The following is a 24086-nucleotide window of genomic DNA, read 5'->3' as shown; positions in this document are numbered from 1 at the left end:
AAGGACAAAACTCAGATAAAAAAAATCAGTTTATTTACTTCATTTTTCCTTCCAGTTTTTATAGTTCTGTACATTTCTGTACTTCAATTCCTGTACTGTACTTCATTTCCTAGGAGTAGTTTCAAATAGCTTGTTGCTGTAAACCTCTACGAGGCTGGATCAAAACTTTTTAAGTTTTCATTTACTTAATGAAATTCAGATTCTGAAATTGTTCTTCACTTGTTGTTATTTACTAAATTCTTCTAAACAAGCCACCAGTAAAAGTCCTTTTTATTGAGGCTGAGAGAACTAAAACAAAATCGTCTGATAATTGATTGGCAATTAATATTCTGTAAGGACTAATTGATCCTTGTTGGCATGCTTAAAATTACATTATTAACCTTTGAAAGTCAAAAAGCCAACATATGTTTTTGGCACGCCTGGTGAGACTTTAAAATGTCTAGACGTAGGAGACAAGGAGAAAATGAACGCCTGGAAGAAGGTGTGGAGGGAGAAGTAGAAGTACTTGATCCAGAGGATAATGTGATAACATATCCTATGGAAGCACCTATCTCATTAGAACCTATGGTCGAACAGACTAGCAACTTGGAACATGCACCACATGTTCAAAATATTAGACGAGGCCATAGAATTGGACCATCCACTGTTCCGTCTACCCAGCCAATGAATCCATGGAGAGGCTTGGTAGATGCCATGGGACAGTAGTTAATATATATAATGGAAAGATGGGCAACATCCTTCATGGATCGAATAAATTCCCATCAACCAACTATCACAAGACATATGGAGAAAAATTCAAATGTTCTTCAGCAAAGATTGGCTAGAGATAAACAGCCTATACAAAGTAATGGACATACTAATGGTCAGACTTGTAATCAAAATTATGAAAGACCATCACCTATACCTCAGTCATAGTATGAGTCTCTTTCGAGACCTGTGGTAAATCAAAATATCTCAGTACCTAACAGCGAAGCCATACAAATTGGTGGATCTAGACCAACAGAAGAAAATGGCATGAGAATGTTTCCAAATCCCATGTTCGAAGCCATGCTTGGCACAAGGGGGTTCACTAATCCTCTATTTGAATTCACACCCGGGGGGTTGGAAGGGTTTCCTGCGGTTGGAAGAGAAACAACACCTGTTCCTCCTCTTATAACACCTTTTGCAGGACAAGCCCAAAGAGGTCAACCATACCCTCAACAGCAACTAGTACCACATGGACAGCCAATCCGAAATATACCTTCCTATGGACCAAAAGGACCTGAAGCACTTGGGATTCCACCAAACCTTGTGTTTGTTCCTTCAGTAGTAGTCCAACAAGCACATAATATGGTTCCTATGGACCACATTACTGATATTGTCAAATAAATGTATGGACCTATGGCTCGAGGGGTTCAGACTCTTGTATATAGAAAGCCATACCCAGAATGGATGGATAGGGTACATGAATACCTAAGGCGGTTTAAAATACCAGACTTTGCTCTCTTTTATGGAAATAGAAATCAGTCAACAGTAGAACACATTGCCAGGTTTACAGGCCAATATGGTGAATTTACCAATAATGATTATATAAAGTTGAGGCTCTTTCCAAATTCTTTAACTGGGATAGCCTTGTATGGTATATTAACCTTACACTTGATTTTATCTAAACTTGGTAGCAAATAGAGGAGGCATTTCATGCCCAATTCTTTCAAACAGAGCCAGAAGTTTCCATGGCAAATTTGGAAAGGTTGAGCCAAAGGCCTGAAGAGAAGGCTATTCAATTTATTGCCAGATTCAAAAGAGCACGAAACAAGTGTAGGGCCATTCTACCAGAGCCTGAATTTGTGAGATTGACTCAAAATGGTTTAGAGTTTAGGCTTCGAAAGAAGTTTGATTCAACTGACTTTCGAGACTTAGTGGAATTAAACTATAAGGTGTCTAGATATGAATCTTTACTTGAGGAAGAACACGATCGAAGTAATGCATCATATAAGACTTATTATAGGGACCCTAATTATGAAATTTATGCAACAAAGATCGTAGGGAAAGAGCCTATGACCTGTGAGGCATTAATTCATAAGGACACTACAATAGACCAACAGTTTAAAAAGAAAAACCATCATAGGAAGTACTCTTTTGATTTAACAAAGGCAGTTGACATTTTTGATCATTTACTTGCAGCAAATTTCCTAAAGTTACCAAAGGGAGTTAAGATCCCTTCCTCAGAAGAACTTAAAGGGAAAATGTACTGTAAATGGCACAATTCTTGGTCTCATTTAACTAAAAACTGTATTGTTTTTAGGGACAAGATCCAAGAACAGATTCAAAAGGAGAGTTTAAAGTTCCTAGCCAAAGTAGAGAAAGCTATGGGGATTGACACCAACCCATTCTCAGAGATTGGGGAAGTTACAGCCAATGTTGGCGTGCTAGATTTTCAAAACCTATCCTTGAAGGAATTGGAGGAGGTTAATGTGCAGATGCATGTTGCCAGCCAGACTGCTTTTAAGAAGGATACTAGAAGTTCACCAGCAAATGGACAAAGCTTTGGGGACCAAAAAGATGACTCTAGTGAGGAGGCACTGGATGATGACTCTCTAAAGGTAACTGTCATGTAAAAGATGTGCCCCAGATGCAGGTGTAGACACCCCATTTTTGACCGTCCTCAAGACTTGGATGTTCTTGCAGGTACATCCACTGACAAGTTTGATTACTCATCGAGCACTCGAACTCCACGGCGGAACGCCACAGGTTTGAGCTTTCCAAACCCTACAACAATTCTATCTCAATTTTGGACCATATTTTGGTCCTTCTAGCATGTTGTTTTTGATGCACTGCCGACCAGGGATTTTGGCCTGCCGGCCATCACTGATGGCCGGCCGGCCACCAGTGTATCAATAGATATTTTCTAAAATTTTGTGCCAGCTGTTTACATAGGTTGAGCCATCTGCTTGCACGTGTATGGCTGGATCTCTTGGAGAGGATTTTGTATCTTCTATATATAGAAGCCTTCCTCTTGCATGCTCAAGGTTGGAAATTTTGAAGACAAAAATTTCTCTCTCTTTCTAGAATCCTCTCTCTCTAAATATTTTGCCTTAAAGCCTAAATTCTCTACACTTTTGCTTATGAGCTCTTGATCAAACTTGATCACCATTGTGTTGAGGTTTCTTGAGGTCTTATTCGAGCTCTAGAAGAGGATATTAGCTTGGTTTGACTTGCCTTTGTTGCCTAAATAGCATATTGTCTTCAAAGAGGTAGAATACTTGTATTTTAAGTCTAATTTAAATACTTGTTTGGCCACCTTTACATGTTTTGAGGCTGGTTTTAACCTCTGAAATCTTTGTTTTTATGGTTTAAAATGGTGGTTTGAGGTTTGATTGGAGTTAGGGGTAGTCCACCCCTTTTGTAGCTTGTTTATTAAAGAGTTGTGCCGTCTTTCAAAGCTTTTAAAACAAAATTTTTTGGCTTTTTTATCCATTGAATTCCAGGGGATTTTCAGTAGTAAAAACCTTGTTTTGAGGTCCAAAATAGGAAGGGGTGGCCTCCCCTCCTTGTGTCTTGTTTGCAAGTGTAGATAGCCTAACATGTGAGCATGCTTTTCTACCTTTTTGTGACTTGATCTCAGCATGTTTTTGTAATTATTTTGACTTGTTTAACCTTTGTTTGGGGCTGGTTAAGTCACTTGAGGCTTGTTTTGTATGCTTGTAGTGCAATTATGCCTAATAGTCTAGTTTGTGCTATGTGTTGGCCTCTCATTCTAGCTATTTTTAACTTACTTCAAGCATGTTTTAGGACTCCTTTTAAGTTGTTTTAGGACTGTTTTGGACTGTTTGTCCCTTTTGAGCTTTGTATTGCATGCCTATAGTATAGTGCTCTTCACTAGTTTGGTATTTTTGGCTTTTGAACATGTCGTGCATGAGTTGCTTGCATGTTGTAGCATCATTTTGCATATCATTTCAGCACTGAAATATCTACAACCTCCCTCATTTCTTCACTTTTCCATTTTCTTTGAGGGTTGGTTAACCTTAAGGTTGTGTTTAAGCTTGAGATAGAGCTTATGCTTAATGGTTTTAATCCTCTTTTGAGGGTTTCTACTAACCAACGGCATGATCTCTCTCATGCCTTAAATCATCCTTTGGTTGACCCCTCTCTCTTTAGAGGACACTCATCTTGGACTAACCGGTTAAAGAATGGGTCGGTAATTAAAATGTGTAAATAAAACATGACAAGTAAAACTTGAGCAAGTTAAGCATGTTGTGTTTGCATTGTATGTGTTCAATCAGATGTTATATTGAACACAAGGTAGATTGGAGCATTTCATACTCAAAGTGATGAAATGAGCCAATCTCTTTTGTCTCCATTGCCGTTGATCATTCATGACAAGGTAGTGGCCTAGAGTCTTACTTTTGTGCATTTATTGAAATTGTGCAACTTGGATCTTTGGCCATCATGCATTGAAAATGCTTGATTGGTGATTTTGCATCCAAGAGTGCCACTCATTTGATGTTTTGATATGATAAGGAGGGGCACAGTACAAACATATCCTTGGAAAACCCTCCATTTTCCTCTGTTTATGCTCTATTGCAGTGTGGTGATTTAGCACACCAGTGGCTGGCAGTGGCTCACTGATGGCCGGTAGTGCTTTATCCTTGGCCAGCATGGCATATTTTTGGCCGGCAGGGGGCCAGCAGCAAGCATTCATGGCCGGCATGTCACTGGTGTAGTCCTCAGCATTGGTTTGGTAAGTTGGAGTAGAAGGTTCTGGAGTGTAGTCAACCCTGCAAACAGAGCCTCTCAAGAGTAAACCGGAAGGCTTTTCGTGGCGAAAACAGAATGCATGCATCCTCCATTTCCTAAAGCAAAGCCGATGCAGCGTAGTTCAGTGCTCTAAATGTTTAATTAGTGTACATTTGTATTGTAATTTAATTAACTAGTTTGCTCATTAGTTAAGTATTGTAATAATTAGTTTAATTAGTTTAATTAGATTAGTTTGATTAGCTTAGCTTATTCATTCGGACCCTCCTTCGACAGGGCGCAATGTTGTAATAAGTGTGCGTGCTGTAGACACGCGCCCGCGAGGGACCCTGTGCTACAGTTCGGACTCGATTTGTGTCACGGTTCTTAGTTTGAACCAAAGAGTCCAAATCCGGCAAATCATTTTGAGAAAACAGATTTTTAGAAAAGAAGTGCCAAACATGGACTGCTTTGCCAGATACAGAGTCGCCACCTAAATATTTTTTTTAAAAGGGGAATTTAGGAAACCCTAACTCGGTGCCAAAGGCCACATGTCCGTCATTACCAAAGTTGCCTTGGCTCGGGAGCTAGGGTACGATTGGGGAAGGTCAGCTATGAGCACCCCCTCTCGCCTGATCCGAAGATCGGCCTCTACTAACCATGATATCCATTTTTGAAAACGTTATGTGTTCTTAACCCGATTATTAGCCTAGAACTACTATGTTATGCACACAGTACAAAAGTATAGACTAGATTGCTTAATTTGGGAATAAGCATTGCATATCCGTTTGTTTTGGAAAAATGTTTTGGAATTTGCTACTCGCAAGTAGGCTAAAACATGGATTTCAACGAGCTATTCCAACTCAGACAATCCAACCTTCACCCACAGGCATTCAAGCAGTTTATATCACATAAGCAGCTAGCCTCATGGTAATCATGCTATCATGGCAACACTCACACGCATGCAAGGATGCTAAAGTATAAATACTTACATCGTACTCCGTGCCAAAACAAAGAACTCGTTAGCGATCAATGCATGATCCAAGTCCATGTTTAAATGTCTAATGCAACGCATACGGAATGTCACTAGAGTAGGCTCGGCTAGTCTATGAATGACATGTGAAAATGCATAAGTAGCATGTATTCAAGTTAGGTTTGAAATACTATGCAGTTAGTATGATGTGCCGAGCCTGGTGCATTCAAGACAAATGTATGGATGCACGCATGCAAAGCACGAGGTATGCTAAATTAAACATGTCCTAATACTAACCATCAAAACAGGTAAGTAAAAAGGAGAAAGAAGTGGGGGTTGGGAGACATGCACACACTCACCCACACTTATTACAAATTCGCCCTCGCTCGAAGGGATCGAAAGAATAGTACAAACTAACTAACTCGCAAGCTAATAATTATTACAAATTACCTAATTAATTGACAAATTAACTGAGCATAAGAAAAACAATAAAAGGGGCCTCGGGAAGAGGGTTCGATGCGCGCGTGCTCGGGTCTTGCTCGAAAGTGCATTGCCATGCATAGGCTGCCTCTGTTTTCCCTGCTATGCCTCTTTGAAGACTGCCAAAGTCTCAGAATTGCTTCCCTGGACATTGGGAGACACCACCGGCTGAGTAGAATGGCCACCGGCAGTAGCATGTAATCATCGGCTGTTGGTGAAGCTATCGGCCACCAATGGATTGCCGGTCGGCACTGAACACTGCCGGTCGGCAAAGAATGTCTGTAGAACCTGCAATTGACAGCAGCAGAGGGCAAGGTAGAGCATGGCAATGCAATTCAAGCAATGTATGCACCAATCCTATCCCTTATCATGTATATGACTCAAAGGAACATGGTTTTTGGTTCTCGAACCATCAATCACGCATTTCAATGCGTGATGGCCTAAGGGACCAAGTGGTGCATTTTCATGTCAAATGAAATGCAAACCAAATAAGCACATAAAGGCCCAACCTCTATCACTTGATTTCAAGAGGCAAGGCATGCATGTTCAATGCGATGCAACCTAAGAACGTTAGCTAACATGCAAGATGGCATAAAAGAGAGCATGCAAACGTGCAATGCACATTAGGTACACAAACTAAGCAACAAAGCAAGCAAGCATGCCACAATTATGCAAACCATTAGAGCATGCAAGATGTAATCCAATCACGCAACATGCTAGCAGCTTGACCATTGGAATGCAAGGCGAATGCAAGTGATTTCAAGCATGTAACATGTGCAACCAAAGCATGCGAACATGGGATGATGTAACAACACTTGAATGGCATGCAAGGGATGGACTTACACTAATTGGACAGCTCTAAGTTAGGTCCAAAACAGTGGCCAAAAGATTAAGAAAATAGGACCAAACACACATACACACATGCACATGTTAAGGCCTAACGCTTAAGCATCAAAGTACAACTTTTAAGCACACTTAAAAGGGAATAACCATGGACATATGGCATGCAATATAAGCCTTGAAAATCATGCTATAAGAGGTGCCAAACCAACTTAAACAAGACAAACATTAGCATGCAAATGGTCCAAGCGTTTAAAGCAAGTTCAAGGAAACTTAAACCATGGCTAAGCCAACCAAGCCTCACAAGGCCAAGAAGGCTTAAAACAGGTCCAAGGCAGACCTAGACCATGTAAAGGGACCCCCTAGATGGCATCTAAGTGGCTCAAATTCAAAAGCATGCACAAAGGCCAAAACATGGAGCATACAACACAAGCTTTCAAAGCATTAAAGAGGTATCCAAGACAAGCATACAAGCATATCAAAGGGACTGAAATAGCATGGAAAATGATCTCAACCCACTAAAATCGACGCAAGTGATGCATGCAACACACTCATACACTTAAGGCCAACAAACCAAAAATGCAAAGGGGCTATATAATGCATGCCATGGTCGACCAAAATGGCTAAGGACAGACTTTAAACATGGAAAAATAAGCACGAAAGCTTCACAAAGCTAAGCCTAAAACATGCTAGAATAATGATTTATAACCTAAGGCATGTTAAGGCAACAAAATGGCATTACAAGGCATGTATGCTAAGAAAGCATGGTGTACCAAAACCAACTAAAAATAGAGGCATATTATGACATAATAAGCACAAAAATCAGCTAAGGCATGGTCAACATGAACCTAAGCTAGGTGCTTCCTCAAGAGGCAAAAATGGCCCTTTTCAAGGACAACAAGGAGAGGGGGTGGCCCTCTCATTCTTGGGACCTCAAGGCACCATCCTCACCTTTGAAATCCCTCAAGATTTCAGTGGTGAGGAGGCCCAAACACCAAGGTCTCGGAGCTCACTCAAAATGGCACAAAATGGAGCCTTACAAGGCTTAAGAGGGGTCAAACAACCTCAAACCACAAAACACTCTAAACAAACTATTTAGAGGGCCTAAAAATAGAACTTTTTTATGTTATACACAAAATACAAAAACAGTTGTAAGGTAGGAAAAAATACAATGCAAGAAAGGGGTAAAAAGGAGCAAGCTTCTTACCCTTGAAGACCTTCTTCAACAATGGAGCTCCAGCAGCTTCTTTAGGTTGAAACCAGCTTCAAAACCTCCAAAACAACCCTCAAGAGGCCTCAGCTCCAAGGGATGGTGTAATGGTGGGTGCTTGTGAGCAAAAGTAAGACAAAACACACACACTAAGCTCAAGAGAAGGAGGGAGAGATATAGGATAGATACAAATTCTTAACCCTAAAACTAGAGCTCTCTAACCATGTTGTCTAACCCTAATGCCAAGAGAGGAGACTCTCTCTTATAGAGCTCTCTCTTGTAAAGCTTGTCAAATAAGTTTGTCAAGAGAGAAATCCCTCTATACACGTGTATGGAGGGGAGCAGAGTGGGTGCCAGCTATCACAGCTGGCACAAAATATCTACCAAAAGTAGATGAACAGTGATCGGCCATTCAAAATTGCCATTTTGGCAAAATAAATGGCTGACCGGCAACAAAGAGTGCCGACCGGCAATATACATTGCCGATGGCATAAAATCACTGGCCGGTGGCCTCAAGCCATGGCCGGTGATGTGTGGGGATGCCTCACAAGGCATTCCCTGCCCCTCCAAGGCAAAACACAAGTGTTTGGTGCAAAACCAGACACAACACGGTTGAGTCGAGAGGTCCTGAGGCAAGGCACGCAACCGAGACCTCCGGGAACTCAAGACGAACACAAACAAGGGTAATCACCAAGTGTTCCAATGGTGACGTCCAAGTCTTGAGGACGGTCAAAAATGGGGTGTCTACACGTGCGTGTGTGCATGTCTTCTAACCCCACGTCTTTCTCCCTTTTATTTATTCGCTTTCGATGGTTAGATTAGGGATCATTTTCAATTAGCATACCTTATGCTTGCATGTTTGTATCATTCATTTGTCTTGCATGCATCGAGGCTCGACGCATCATTCAAACTGCATTGTCAATTTCAATACTTCTTTGAACACGTGTTTATCACATGTTATTCAAATCGATCATATGCTATATTAATAGTCGAGCCTATTAGTTGCATTATTGCATGTGTTGCATTAGACATTTAACATAGTTAGGAATCATGCATATTTCTAACTAGTTTTTTGTTTTGGCTTGGAGTACTCGGTGAGTTTTATGCTTTAGCATGCTTGCATGAGTGTGATTGCGAATGATGCCTTGTTTCACATGCTTGCCATGAGGCTATTTGCTTATATGCTAAACTGCATGAATACTTGTGGATGAAGGTTTTGTTACTTAAATTGGAATGATTCAACAAATGTATGTTTTAAGCTCACTTTGCGAAGTGACAAATCATCATGTTTTAAGCCCACCTAAGGTGGCAAATCCGCATTTCTAAGCCCAGTTGAGGGTGGCAAATTCAAACCATTTTCGAAAGCAAACATGAGTTAAATTCGTTCCAAGTCTTGCGACTTAGTCTATACTAGCTTGTGTGCGTCACATAGTAAAGTTAGCTAATAACCGGACAAGAACACATGTGTTTATAAAACAACATATCATGCTTAGTAGGGGCCGATCTTTGATCGGGTGAGCGTGGGTGCTCATTTCAGGACCTTTCCCTCTCGTACCCAAGTTCCCAAGCCGATGCAACTTTGGTGATGATGGACATGTGGCCTTTAGCACGAGTCAAGATTTCCTAAATTTCTCAAAAACAAAATATTTTGGCATTATTTGATTCAAAATCTATTTTCCAAAATGATTTGCCGGATTGGACTCTTTCGTGTTTATCAGTCTCACATTGCACTTTGTGAGACTAGATTCAAAACCGTGACAGAAGTCCAAACTATAAGACCAATTCGAGCTCTCCGAAAGAGGGCGCGAAGAAAGTCAAGTCTACAGTTTCTGGTGACTCTATTGGGGATTTAGAGAACTTGACGAGAACTCATGATATGTTGTTCTATTCACACTTATGTGTTTCTTTGCATTGCATTTGCATTGGTGCGCTTAAGTCACTGTGTTTTCCATCTTCTATTCCTGAGCGGTTTGTCGGAGGCTTGCTTAGAAAAGCGCGCCATAAGGCTGACCGGTTGCGGGCTCTACTACGATGGGAACACAAACGTTGGATCTGGACTACCGCTGTACCGTTTGATCCTCCTTTCACTTCTCGGTGTTAGGAGCGAGAGGTATATTAGGTGGTCTTGCTGAGGCACCCTTTTTTACCAATTGACCTAGTTGCATATCGGAAGCCTTAGAGATTGTTCCAAACCAGGACAGGTTTCTCACCCGAATGCAGGATTGTTTGAAATTGCATGAGTGCATAGTGAACCCCTAGCTCCTGACGAAATTAGGACAAGGTAACCTTACCCTAGCATAGGGGTGTTTGGGCTCTTTCTTGCTTAAACATGTGCTTCTAGAGTGTGACTCTGCAGGAATGCATGTATCAGTTGCAAGTCTGGGTATCAGTTTAAGGGTATCAGTTTTGAGGCAAAAATTCGGGGCAGAAATCAATGTTTGACTACAGATTGTCCAGCTTATGATTTCAACTGTGTGTTGTCTTTGTCTAAGCCGAGGTGCTGTGCGTTTGCTGATTGTTGTTTCCTTTTTTTGCTTTATTTTCTTTTTGCAAGGTAGTATTTCACAATTGCTTCCGACGAGGCAGTTTCCCCCCGAGCACTCTGGACCAGAGTCAGGAGGATTTACCAATCTGAGGATCTTATTGGACGACAACCAGTGTTTGCTTTGCTACCCCTAGTTACGAGATGGAGGACAGTCAGGCATAGATCACCAGTTCAACAGTCGCCAATTCAGCGGTCACTATCTATGTCACCTGTGCGCAGTTGGGCCCAATTTTCTGCTTCTACCTCAGAAAGAGAGTATACACCGGATCTGATAGATCAGCACCTCGTAAACATTATGGAGGATATGATGCACCAACTTTAATAAACCATCGAGGCCATGCAGCGGGACGCTGCTCGCCAAGCGGAAGTTACCACTCGCCAAACAGAGGTTGCAACCCAGTAGGCTGAACTGATTGCTAGGCTTCAACAGCAGCAACAACAACAACAACCACAGCAGGCAATAGCTTCTGCATCCCACCCACCTCCTGTAGATATTCCAGTAGCCAAAGCTCCTGCTCCCACAGCCAATGTCCAGGAAAATACGGACATCCCAGTGGATCCAATTCCACTCCAGACTTCCAAAGCACCGGCCTACCCAAAGGAGGCCCCCTTTGAGTTCGAGGTCGACCCTACCGCTCTGAAGGTGAACAAGCTTGAGAAGTTTTTTAAGAGAGCTCAGGGTGTCAACTCGATCCCAGATATAGATGACGGTTATACAGATTCGGCGGTGACATTGTCGGATAGATTTAAAATGCCTCACATAGACCGCTTCGACGGCTCGAGCAATCCCATGGTCCATTTGCGGCTATTTTCAGATATTCTACGCCGATGGGCCTGGCAAGATTACAGAAGCAATCTCTCTTTGGTCGGACCGTGTCGGGTATTGCGGCTATTTGGTATTATAAACTGGAGGATTCTGTGAAAAGGAGTTGGGAAGAGATGGCTGAGGCCTTTGTCGCCCAATATTTTTATAACACTCAAATTGAGGTCACAACTCGTGATCTCAAGGATACTCGACAAGAGCCGAAGGAGGGCTTCTTCAATTTCGTCACTCGGTGGAGGGCCAAGGCCTTTATGATGACCACCAAGCCAGCTGAGAAGGACCAGATAAGAATGGCCGTTCATAATTTGGAACTAAAGTTGCTGCAAAAGATGATTGTCTTACCCCTACCTACATTTGCTGACCTTCATGAGATAAGGGTGCAGATAGGGGATGCGATGAAACAGGGTCTGATTGACCATGAAAAGGAGCAGCCCAAGAGGGCTTTTACACGCAGTTCAAATGCGGCTATGAGTAGTAACGCAGCTGCAAGGACCTTTGATATTGGTATGGTCACCACCACACCAAAAACAACCACCCCTTTTACTTGTGCATCCGAAACCACCTCACAACCTGCAAAGTACCCACCTTGGGGCTAGAGGGTTTTCACCCCACTCTACATGTCTCTATCTAAAGCCTTGGGGGTTTTGATCAGAAAAGGGCATCTGAAGCCCCTAGAGTCGTGCCCATTGCCTAATCCCCTCCCTTCTACACATAACCCGGCCAAGTATTGCGCTTTCCATCAGCAGCATGGTCATGATACCGACCTATGCTTTAGACTCCGTCATGAGATTCAGGATATCATTGACAACAAAGTGATAGGGCCTCCTAAGAAGCCTAACGTCACTACAAATCCTCTCTAACCACGCAACCAACCCCCTCCTCCACCTAGGCAAGTAAACCTTATCCAAACAATGGCTGTCTCATACGACCCCAGCATATACATTACCCCCTCCCACTTGCCTAAGCCAACGCTATTCATTCCAGAAAGCACAAACTTGTGCATGATGAGCGCGTTCATATCCCAACCCGAACTCGTGGTGGTGGCTGTAGTATAAGAAGGCATGCCTGAGGGCTCCGTGAGCTTAATTGATGAAGCATACAATCCCTGTTGCTACATTGTGCTAGCTGATCAGGTCGAGCCAGGGGTGGAATTGCCGAAGGGGATGGAGGTTAGGACGGGCCAAGCCAAAGATTGGATGACTTAGCTGAGCTTGAGGAGGACATCAGTAATCTGCAGTTCTTTGATGAACAGGATCTGGGGAATGTACAGATCGGCTGGTTTGATATGAACGGATCAACGAATAATACAGGGTGGCTTAGTGATGAGTCAGATGTAGATGGGGGGTCTCAACTGAAGCAGGAACAGTTGGAAATGAGGATTGCTGCAACGGCCGAAACGATCGACAACAAGGAGAAGTTATCGGAGAGCACCGGTACTAAGAATTTTGCTCAAGAATTGGGTAGCTTGTGTACAGCTGATACAGAATAGGAGGTTGCGCTGAAGCGGTTCGAGCATGAAAGAACTGAGACTGACCAGAAGGTTAGAAAAAGCCAAAGGTCCTGTGGGGATTGACTGTGTTGCGACAACGGAACCAGACAGTTGCCTGTCGGTTGCTGAGGGAATGTGGTGGGAAGATGAGGATTTGCATCTCCCCCATACGGATGGGGATTGGGGTCAGAATCTGCCAGATGATACATGGTATGCTGAAGAAGTTGATGACATGACTCGGAGTGAGCGGTACTTTAAGCCCCCACACCGGGACCAACTGGAAGCATCAGGGAAAGATAAGGAAGCCGAGAAGCAGAAAGATAAATTGTTGGAAGAAGAAGCTGTACTGAAGCAGCTAAAAAAGATTTAGGCGGATATCTCTATTTGGGGATTACTCATGGCCTCACGGGTGCATAGACAAGCAGTCCTATCAGCAATGGATAAGGCTAAGCTCTCTATTGACATAACCCCTGAGCAATTAGTGGGACTGGTTTTCCCGAGAGGGGCCTCGCCGACTTTATCCTTTACCGATAAAGAATTGCTGCCTGAGGGCTCTGAGCACAACAAGCCACTATATATCTCTGTGGAATGTAAAGAGAAGTGGATACCAGTTGTCTTGGTTGATACCGGGTCTGCAATTAATGTGTGTCTGTCGCGCATGGCCTATGCTATCGGTTTGAAACCTACAGACATCGCACCAACGGCCTAGGTGATTCGGGCTTATGAAAATACAAGTCGGGAAGTGATGGGGACAGTGCAGATCAGAACTCAGGTTGGCCCGGCGCAACAAGACATCGAGTTTCATGTCCTGGATGTTCCAACCACCTTTAATTTACTCCTTGGATGGCCCTGGCTGCACCAAGTAAGAGCTGTCTCTTCCACTCTACATCAGATGCTGAAGTACCCCCATGGGAAGGGGGTAGCTATTGTTTTTGGAAACTCTTCCATACATCCTCTGCCGAAAGTCATTACACAGGTGCTAGAAATTGTATACGGTGAAGAGGATGTCTTTCTGTCTGGATTCACCTTGGCCGAGGCCTGGGTAGTGCAAGATATTCTGGCTATTGATGAGGGGTTATATGTTAGTACTCAATCTGTCTACCTCATGAATAAGCTGCAACATGTACCCGGAATGGGATTGGGAAGGAGCGGCCGGAAGGGCGTCGCTGCCTTGGCCGAAGTGCCACACAACCCTCATACCTTTGGTCTAGGTTACACGCCTACCAAAGAGGACTGAATAAGAAAGGGAAAGGAAATAACAGGAAGGGCCAAGGCTAAATAAGTTGAGAAGCACTATGAGTTGGTGCATAGACCTATTGAAGGAACCCTGAATGGCCGCTTTGTCCAAGAGGGGGAGGATTTCCTATTTTGTGGCTTTCCTGAGCCATAGCTGAATTCTGAGAAGCGGCGTTTTCCCGGCTTTGAGATCTTTTTTGACCTACAGTTGCAAGGGGATGAAGTTACAGAAGAGTAGACTGACCTACCAGCTGTGGATGAATAGTGTATAGAGGATGAGTCCGATGGTATAGAACTTGAGATGGGAGCAGCGTTGGCTTGTCTCCTTTCAGATCCTCAGATCACACTAGAGAGCTTGGGGGACAACTTCTCTGTTTCCATGATTGGAGATTAATCGGCTGTGGGCCCTTCTTCTGGCATGCTGGATGCATCTATCGCACCCTCCCTCGTTTGGTAATTTGAGGAAGGCTTTTTGTCTAGCAATTCTGAATCAGGTAGTGAACCGGAATTTGATTCCACAGAGTCTGTGGAGTCGGAATCAGATTCTAGTTCTTCTGAGTCAGAGTCCGGTATTCCTGGAGTTGATAACCCAGATGCCGTTGTTTTGTCCAGGTCGTCTTTTTCCTTTTCTTTTGAGTCGGTTGTATCCGAGGAATTGAATGAACTGGAAGTTGTGAATGAGAATGGTACCACTGCTGTTTCTGAGTACTTTTCTATGCCACTTGTTTATTGCATTAATCAGAACTTTCAAAACTTTTATGAAAATGACGAGGAAGAAATTCCTCCGGTTTTGAAACATTTGATTAATCGAGAAGATGAGAGGTTTGTAAAACCCTTGGTTGATGAAATCACTTCAATTAATGTTGGTACTGAGAAGGATCCGCGTCTGGTCTAGATCGGGTCCACGTTGTCTTCGGAGGAACGCAAGCGCTGAGTCGCTTTATTAAAAGATTTCAAAGATATTTTCGCGTGGTCCTACGAAGACATGCCTGGAATCGATCCTGAGATTGTACAACACCGGATCCTTCTTGACCCTGAGGCCCGACCCATCAAGTAGAAGCTTCGGAGAATACACCCGAATTAGGCTTTGAAAATCAAGGAAGAGGTCACCAAGCAGATAGATGCAGGGTTCTTGCTAGTATCTGAGTATCCTACTTGGTTGGCCAACATTGTTCTGGTGCCAAAGAAAGATGGCAAAATTCGGGTGTGTGTGGATTTCAGAGATTTGAACAAAGCTAGTCCGAAGGATGACTTTCCTCTACCGCACATCAATGAATTGGTGGACTTCACCGCAGGTCATGCGTTGCTCTCCTTTATGGATGGGTTTTCCGGGTACAACTAGATCTTGATGGCACCCGAGGATAGGGAGAAGACTGCCTTCACCACGCCGTGGGGAACTTACTGCTATAGGGTGTGGACACCCCATTTTTGACCGACCTTAAGACTCATACGTCATCGATTGAGTGCTCAGTGATGGTGCATGTTGTGCTCGTTTCGAGTTTCCGGAGTTTTGGCTGAGTGCCTTGCCCTCGGGCCTCTAAACTCTTTTGTGTTTCGGCTCGGTTTGTGGACCGAATCTTGTTTTCTCTTCCCGGAGGGAGAGAGAGGTCTTATAGACCATCGCTTGTGGTCGTAGACCACTTTTCGTGGTGGTAGACCGCTTTTCTAGTTTGGAGACTAGTTTCCGATTTTTGGAGCCTTTGGCCGCGCGCCTTGTCTTGGGACCGCTAAACGTTCTCCGTTTGGCGTGGTTTTTGAACCACACCTTGTTGCCTCTGCCTAGAGGAACACTGTGGTCCGGGATGTAACGCCCTGAAAAAAAACCCATAATATCATACATTCAAGGTACAGAAAAGAGATATTATATTACAATCATCTGGGTATTCTTACAAAATGTAATACATGTTAACAATAAAAGTAAATGCCCTATGAGCTTACAACTTCCCAAGTCAACACTTGGGTTACAGAAGAAGAGTACTAACTCAGAATACAAATTAAGCCATTGGCTTGATATACATGTAATACAACAAAATTAACAAACAAGAATCTTCAACTCCCTCAATCTTCCAAGCTAAGGTCTCGGAGACGGCACAACACCTGAACCTGAAAATGATGTCCCATATAGGGTGAGCCAACGCCCAGTAGAGATATGCTAAACATAGTATGGACGATAACTAAAATGCCAGTGATTGATAAATGTCTAACTCGTACACAATAACTTATAACACTATTCAATCCCATGACTAATATATCCATGTTCTATTCCAGTTTCCATTTCCTATCAGATTCTCGATTTATAATTACGATTCAGAACTAGGCCAATTATTTTGAATGAGATCACATCTCATGGCTACGGTATTTCTATTTCAGGTGAGTTAATAACACATTTTGAACATTTCATACTTCATAATAGATACACATATTGGTGTTGTATCACAGTCAGACAACCATTCCCATGATTCTCAAATGATATTCATTTTAGTGCTATATCAAATCAAACAAAACACTTCCATACTTTCTACATGATATACATTTTAGTGCTATATCAAATAAACATAGAAACACTTCTATACTTCCCACCTGATACACATTGTAGTGTTGTATCAATGTCAAACAGTTCTCGATTTAGAGGTGTATCCCCCATCTTCCAATAAACCGTGGAGTACATCCCCCATCTCCTCCCACACAAAGCAATGTATAAAAGCAGTTATCAATCAATACAAATACACATTTTAGTGCTATATCAATGTCAAGCAAAACACTTCTACACTTCACAAATGATACACATTGTAGTGCTGTATCAATGTCAAACAATTTCCGGTTTAAAGGTCCAGCCCCTATCTTCCAATAAACCGTGGAGTACATCCCCCATCTCCTCCCACACAAAGCAATGTATATAAACAGTTATCATATACAATTTCAATCAATACATAAAATTAATGTATTCTTTCAACCGTCATATTCGATGACATATCCAATCGATTAGTTTTGGTTTGCCTAATCATCATGCATTGTCTACAACAATCAAAACTACCCTCCACCGGTAGCCCAAGCCAATTATTTCTAAACAGATAATAAAAGCACCAACAGATAAATTATCCGCATTTTCAAAAGTGAACGATTTATTAATCTGACTCCACTATTCCATCTCATAATGAACAACCAACATTATATTCAACTCAATTTCACAAAACCATAACTTTCCCAAATTAATTATACCAATTAATTTATACACAATTTAGGACTTTCTCCCCCTTTTCTTAATCTTGACCACCAAGGGTCCAAATATTACCAAAAAAACATCAATATACTCATTTTGAAACCCAAATACACAGTTATGGTTCAAAAGAAACAAAACCCCTCTTTTCAAAATCACACATTTGAAACCCTAACTTTCAAAATCCAAAACCATTTATACAAAAGCTCACGATCTAGGTGAAAGCCCATAAAGATGAGTAGGAATCCCTACCTCAAAGATGAAACCCAACGAAGAAGATGAGGGAAACGAAGATGCTCCAAATCCCGAAATTCTTGGATCAAAATATAGTCCTCAACGATTAACACACTTTTTACAAAGGCCGAAGGATAGGGAGACACTCTAACTAGATCAAACCCTAGAGAGAAGGGAGATCCTAGAGAGAGAGGCTTTCAAAATTGATTTTGGGAAAGTAAGAGAGAGAAAGGAAATGTAAAAAGTGATTTAAAATTACCCAGCGGATGACTCATATACGTATGACCCGCTCGAGCGGAGAATAGAACGCTCGAGCATAAAGCACAAAAATCTGGTCTCGCTCGAGCTCAAGAAGGCCCGCTCGAGCACCAAGAAACAAAAGCAAAACACATCCGCTCGAGCGCGAAGAACCAGTTCGCTCGAGCGTAGATTTTCACCTCCCAGAACTTTTCAGAAAAAGAACTACCCGCTCGAGCGCCAATAATCCCGCTCGAGTGCGACCCGCTCGAGCGCAAGAAACCCGCTCGAGCGTAGAAAACACACCTGCAGAAGTTTTGCAGGGGCACGAAATACTGGAAGTGTGTAAACCCCGCTCGAGCTTAATAAGACCCGCTCGAGCGGACCATTCAAAAACTGGGCAACAACAATGGAAGCTAAAGCTCTACCAACCTGTAACAACCAAGCCCAACACATTCTAAAACTCAAATAAAAAGGGTTTAAAGGTTGACAACACGATAGGTACAACTACGAACTCCACGGAACCGCGTTCGGAATACAATAGAACAGTAAAGGGATAACCGGCATCACTATAACCTCCCCCCCTTAAAGAATTTTATCCTCGAAATTAAGAACCCGCCAAAAGTACAAGGCCAACTGATCACACAACACCAACACCCGAGTACTAGGAAAGATTCTGACCTCATAACAAATTTTCGATCTACTCTCACAAATGGAAGGGTTTACCAAGGAAACACGTTCCGAAAAAGAACAATACTCCGGTATATGAATATTCCACCAAAACCAATCCCTTCGAAAGATAAATCACCAAGACACCCGACTAGCGCTCCAAGCTAAGTCACTACTCAACAATTATAATTCCAAATAGAACAATCCACACAACTCTTTTGTATACATTTATGAGAAATTATTTTCTGATTCATGAGGCATTTCTCAAAAGTAATCAAGTTTTCAACGTTGACATTTCGAAACAAATTTTGCATTTTTCATGCAAAACTCAAAAGTTTGGTAAATATGTTTCATAAACACGGTGTTACTCGTAACACATGACCACCTACAATTTGTTTGCCAAAGACTTCCCATTGAAATTTCTCAACAATATTACAATTCAATGTTCAACAACCTGACCCATTACCGGTCACTTTATCTCTATTCAAGAGGCAATTTACACTATCTGCTACAACATGTATTTCTTCAGATCTAACAATTCCCAACATACATGGTTCACAATTTCATATCATAGTCAATGTTCATGATATATTTCCAGTTCTACAATACATTCAACACATGCAATGTTACATTAAACTTTCATTTCAAGGCAAGTTTCAAAATACTTTCGTGAACCAAAACAAATGTAATGTTTTTCAACTTAAGACATATTCAATGATCTTAAAGTTCAACAGTATACAACACATGCTCAAACATCCACAAATAGATCCGGATATTTCTCCTGGACCTGAGGTCTACTTACCCAAGTGGTTTCTCCCAAAGGTATTCAGACTTATAACGTTACCACTTAAACACGTCGTTTACAACTGGCCACAGCCGAACTCAGATATTCTCCTCAAATTATTTTCGAAGAATAAGGATCGCAAACTCACGTTTCAATTCAAAATCATTTTAGTTACAAAGAGTACTCGATTTCCCTCAAGAGAATTACAATGTAACCAACCCACAAAACCCGCCATACTCACAGTGATGACGCAATCCCCAAAAAAAAAAAACAGTACTTTCACGATAGGGACTCCTAAACGTTTGAAACTCCCAATAACACAACAACATAAAGGATAACTTTGCACACCCCCGTGCCTTACAACGCAGAAATAAGTACCGAACGAGTCAAAACGACTCTAATAGAGTGCCTCACTCACTCTACACAACCTTACTTCCTCACTTGTACTACCACTATCCAAACTGGATGACGGACACTTATATCAAAGTGACCTAACTTTACCAAACCTCAAACCACGCGATTTCATTAGTAACCACACTATAGCCTTACCAAGGCATTTGTCTGGGATTTCCTAAGATTAATCCCCTTCTACACATCATCTAATAACAACATACGAACCACACACTAATACGTATCGTACTATGCAACACTTCCTCAATTAGGGATTTTTCTCACCATCTCGACTGAACTCAAAACAACTGAATTTGCATACCCCTTCCCTTGTATCGAGTTAACAGACAGGGTTTGCCACACTATGACAATCACATTACTAAGTAACCGCTCGTACCGAACATAAGCAAACATAGCACCTTCATCCGCCAACGACCTATAGGGTCCACCCTTTATTCCACATCCTATTTGTCATTCATTCCGAGAGTACAACCAAGACACTAAGTCTACGTGCCCAACAACCAGCCATTACTACTACTGAACAATTGCCTTGCACTGAACCCCGGCACAGTTGCATATCGCCAATAAGGCTTCCAAAGACTCCCCATCCTAACCTTCCGGAAGAGTAAAAGTCTTCACCCTCCTAGCTATTATCCCAAATCTTTATCCGCAAACACCACACCACTATGACTCCATCCACGAGTCACACCCTAACTACGGGCTATACATCTAATCAACCCTCACGCTAGCATCTCCTGACCTAACTAGTGCTAAGGTACAAACCTATCGCATTCGATCATAATAAAGGAGCCTGAAAACTTAGGAGACACCGATATTCTACTACCCGAGATATAGCACCAGCTACTCACAACACACCATTCCCCGGTGCCAACAACCACAACCTCATATAGGGACAAACACTCCCTCAATCGAAACGACCAATCAGTACAAATGTAGGTTTGTAGACACCCCATTTTTTGACCGTCCTCAAGACTTGGACGTCACCATTGGATCACTTGGTGATTACCCTTGTTTGTGTTCGTTTGGAGTTCCCGGAGGTCTCGGCTACGCGCCTTGCCTCAGGATCTCTGAACTCGACTGTTTAGTGTCTGGTTTTGCACCAAACACTTGTGTTTTGCCTTGGAGGGGCAGGGAATGCCTTGTGAGGCATCCCTACACATCACCGGCCATGGCCAGAGGCCACCAGCTAGTGTTTTGTTGCCATTGGCAATGTATATTGCCGGTCGGCATTCTTTGTTGCCGGTCGGCAGCCGATTTTGTCAAGTTGGCAATTTTGAGCAGCCGACTACTGTTCATCTACTTTTGTAGATATTTTAATACAGTTGTATGGCATTTTGTTCCCCTCCATACACGTGTATGGAGGGATGGCCTTCTTGTTAGCTTACCTTGTAAGCTTTACAAGATTGGCTCCTCTATAAGAGGAGCCCTCCCCTCTTGGCTTTAGGGTTAGACATTTTAGAGAGAAAAAACATTGTTAGAAGCTCTGGTTCTAGGGTTAGAACTTATATACATTCTATCTCTATATCTCTCTCTCTTGAGTGCACTAGGTGTATTTGTTCATAGTATTGCACACAAACACCTACTATTACACCTTCCCTTGGCTATTGAGGTTCTAAGGGATTGTTTTTAGAGTTTTGGAGCTGGTTTGGAGCTTAAGAAGCTGCTGGAGCTTCACTTGTGAAAGAAGTCTACAAGGGTAAGAAACTAGTCCCTTTATTCCCCATTCTTGCATACTATTTTTACCTATTTTAGAATTGTTTTTGAGCTTAGTGTATAATATAAAAATGTTCTGTTTTTGGGCCCTCTAAATAGTTTGTTTAGAGTTTTTTGTGGTTTGGAGGTGTTTGACCCCTCTTAGGCCTTGAGAGGCCCCATTTTGTGCTATTTTGAGTGAGCTCCGGGACCTTGGTGTTTGGGCCTCCGCACCACTGAACTCTTGAGGGATTTCAGAGGTGAGGATGGTGCCTTGAGGTCCTAGGGAGGAGAGGGCCACCCCCTCTCCTTGTTGTCTTTGAAATGGACCATTTTTGGCCTCTTGAGGGAGCACCTAGCTAAGCTTCATGTTGACCATGCCTTAGCTGATTTTTGTGCTTATTATGTCATAATATGCTTATGTTTTTAATTGGTTTTGGTACACCATGCATGCTTAGCATACCTACCTTGTAATGCCATGTGTAGGCCTTAACATGCCTTAGGTTGTAAACCATTGTTCTAGCATGTTTTAGGCCTAGCTTTGTGAAGCTTTTGTGCTTATTTTGCCATGTTTGAGGTCTGTCCTTAGTCATTTTGGTCGGCCATGACATGCATTTTATGCCCCCTTTGCATTTTTGGTTTGTTGACCTTAAGTGTGTGAACGTATAACATGCATTCTTGCATTGATTTAGTGGTTTGGAACTATCCACCATGTCATTTCAGTCCACTTAGCATGCTCATACGCTTGCATTTCATGGCCCTTTCGATGCTTCAAGACTTGATGTTCCATACTTCATGTTTGTGCCATTGTGTATGCCTCTAGGATTAGGTCATTTAGATGCCATCTAGGTGATCCTTGAGGCTTAATTTTGCATGATTTGGGACTGTTTTGATTCAATTTGGTCATTTGCTTCATGAGTCATATGATCATGTTTTAGGTCCTTGGGCTTGTTTGCATGCATAGCTTGCATTGGTAGGTTGATTCGGCATCATTTCCTACATATTTTCAAGGCTTATAATGCATGCCATATGTCCATGATTATTCCCTTTTAAATGTGCTTAAAAGTAGTCTTTTGATGCTTAAGCGTTTAGGCCTTAACATGTGCATGTATGTATGTGCGTTTAGTCCCCATTTCATAGCACTTATGGCCACTGTTTGGGCCTAATTAGAGCTGCCTAAATCATGCTTAAGTCCATCCTTTGCTTGCTTGCATGCTTATCTTGCATGTTTGTTTGCATGCTCCTATGTACATCTTGCATTCCCATGTTGCATCCTTAGCTCGCATGCCTAGGTTGCATTGCATCTAGTATGCATGTCTTGTTCCTTGATCTAGTGATAGGAATTGGGCTTTGGTTTGATGGTTTGCATTGCACTTGACATCAAAATGTGCACACTTGGTCCCTTGGGCCATCACGCATGGAAATGCGCGATTGATGGTCCGAGAACCAAGGAGCATTTCCCTTTGAGTCACTAACCTTATAAGGGACATGATTGGTGCATATATGGCTTCAATTGCATTGCCATGCTGTGCCTTGCCTTCTGCTGCTGTCAATTGCAGATTGTGCAGGAACTTTCTGCCGACCGGCAGTGTCCAGTGCCCACCGGTAATCCTTCTTGGGCCGATAGCTTCACCAACAGCCGGTGATCACACACCACTGCCGGTGGCCATTCTACTCAGCCGGTGGTGTCTCCTAATGTCCAGGGAAGCAATTCTGAGACTTTGGCAGTCTTCAAAGAGGCAGAGCAGGGAAACAGAGGCAGCCTATGCATGGCAGTGCACTTCCGAGCAAGACCCGAGCACGCGCGCATCGAACCCTCTTCCCGAGGCCCCTTTTATTGCTTTTCTTATACTTAGTTAATTTGTTAATTAATTAGGTGATTTGTAATAACTAATTAGCTTGCGAGTTAGTTAATTTGTATTATTCTTTCGGTTCCTTCGAGCGAGGGCGAATTTGTAATAAGAGTGGGTGAGTGTGTGCATGTCTTCCAACCCCCACTTCTTTCTCCCTTTTACTTACCTGCTTTGATGGTTAGTAATAGGTCATGTTTAATTTAGCATACCTTATACTATGCATGCGTGCATCCATACATTTGTCTTGCATGCACCGGGCTCAGTATATCATGGTAACTGCATTTGTACTTCAATTCCAAATTGAATACGTGCATCAATTGATTGCATTTCACATGCCATGTTTAGGTTAGCCGAGCCTACTCTAATTGCACCCTGCATGTGTTGCATTAGTCAATTTGACATGAACTAGGACCATGCATGTTGGCTAACTAATTTATTGTTTTGGCACGGAGTACGATGTAAGTATTTTCATGCTTTAGCATATCGCTTGCGTGTGAATGCTATCGTGCTTACCATGTGGCTAGATGCTTATATGATAAACTGTTTGAATGCCTGTGGGTGAAGGTTGGATTGTCTGAGTTGGAAAAACTCGTTGAAATCCGTATTTTAGCCTACTTACGAGTAGCAAATTCCAAAGTACTTTTTAAGACAAACGGATGTGCAATGCTTATTTCCAAATT

General features: G+C 42.4%; 1 pseudogene; it reads right to left on the bottom strand.

The window, feature by feature from the left end:
- LOC114271983 (phosphatidylinositol/phosphatidylcholine transfer protein SFH6-like) overlaps positions 1-24086 on the bottom strand; it is a 151519-nt pseudogene that overhangs the window by 9201 nt on the left and 118232 nt on the right.

The sequence above is a fragment of the Camellia sinensis genome, chromosome 4, assembly GCF_055761805.1.
Source record: "Camellia sinensis isolate YWXY chromosome 4, ASM5576180v1, whole genome shotgun sequence".
Classification (NCBI taxonomy): Eukaryota; Viridiplantae; Streptophyta; class Magnoliopsida; order Ericales; family Theaceae; genus Camellia; species Camellia sinensis.
This window is presented reverse-complemented; position numbering and strand designations above follow the sequence as displayed.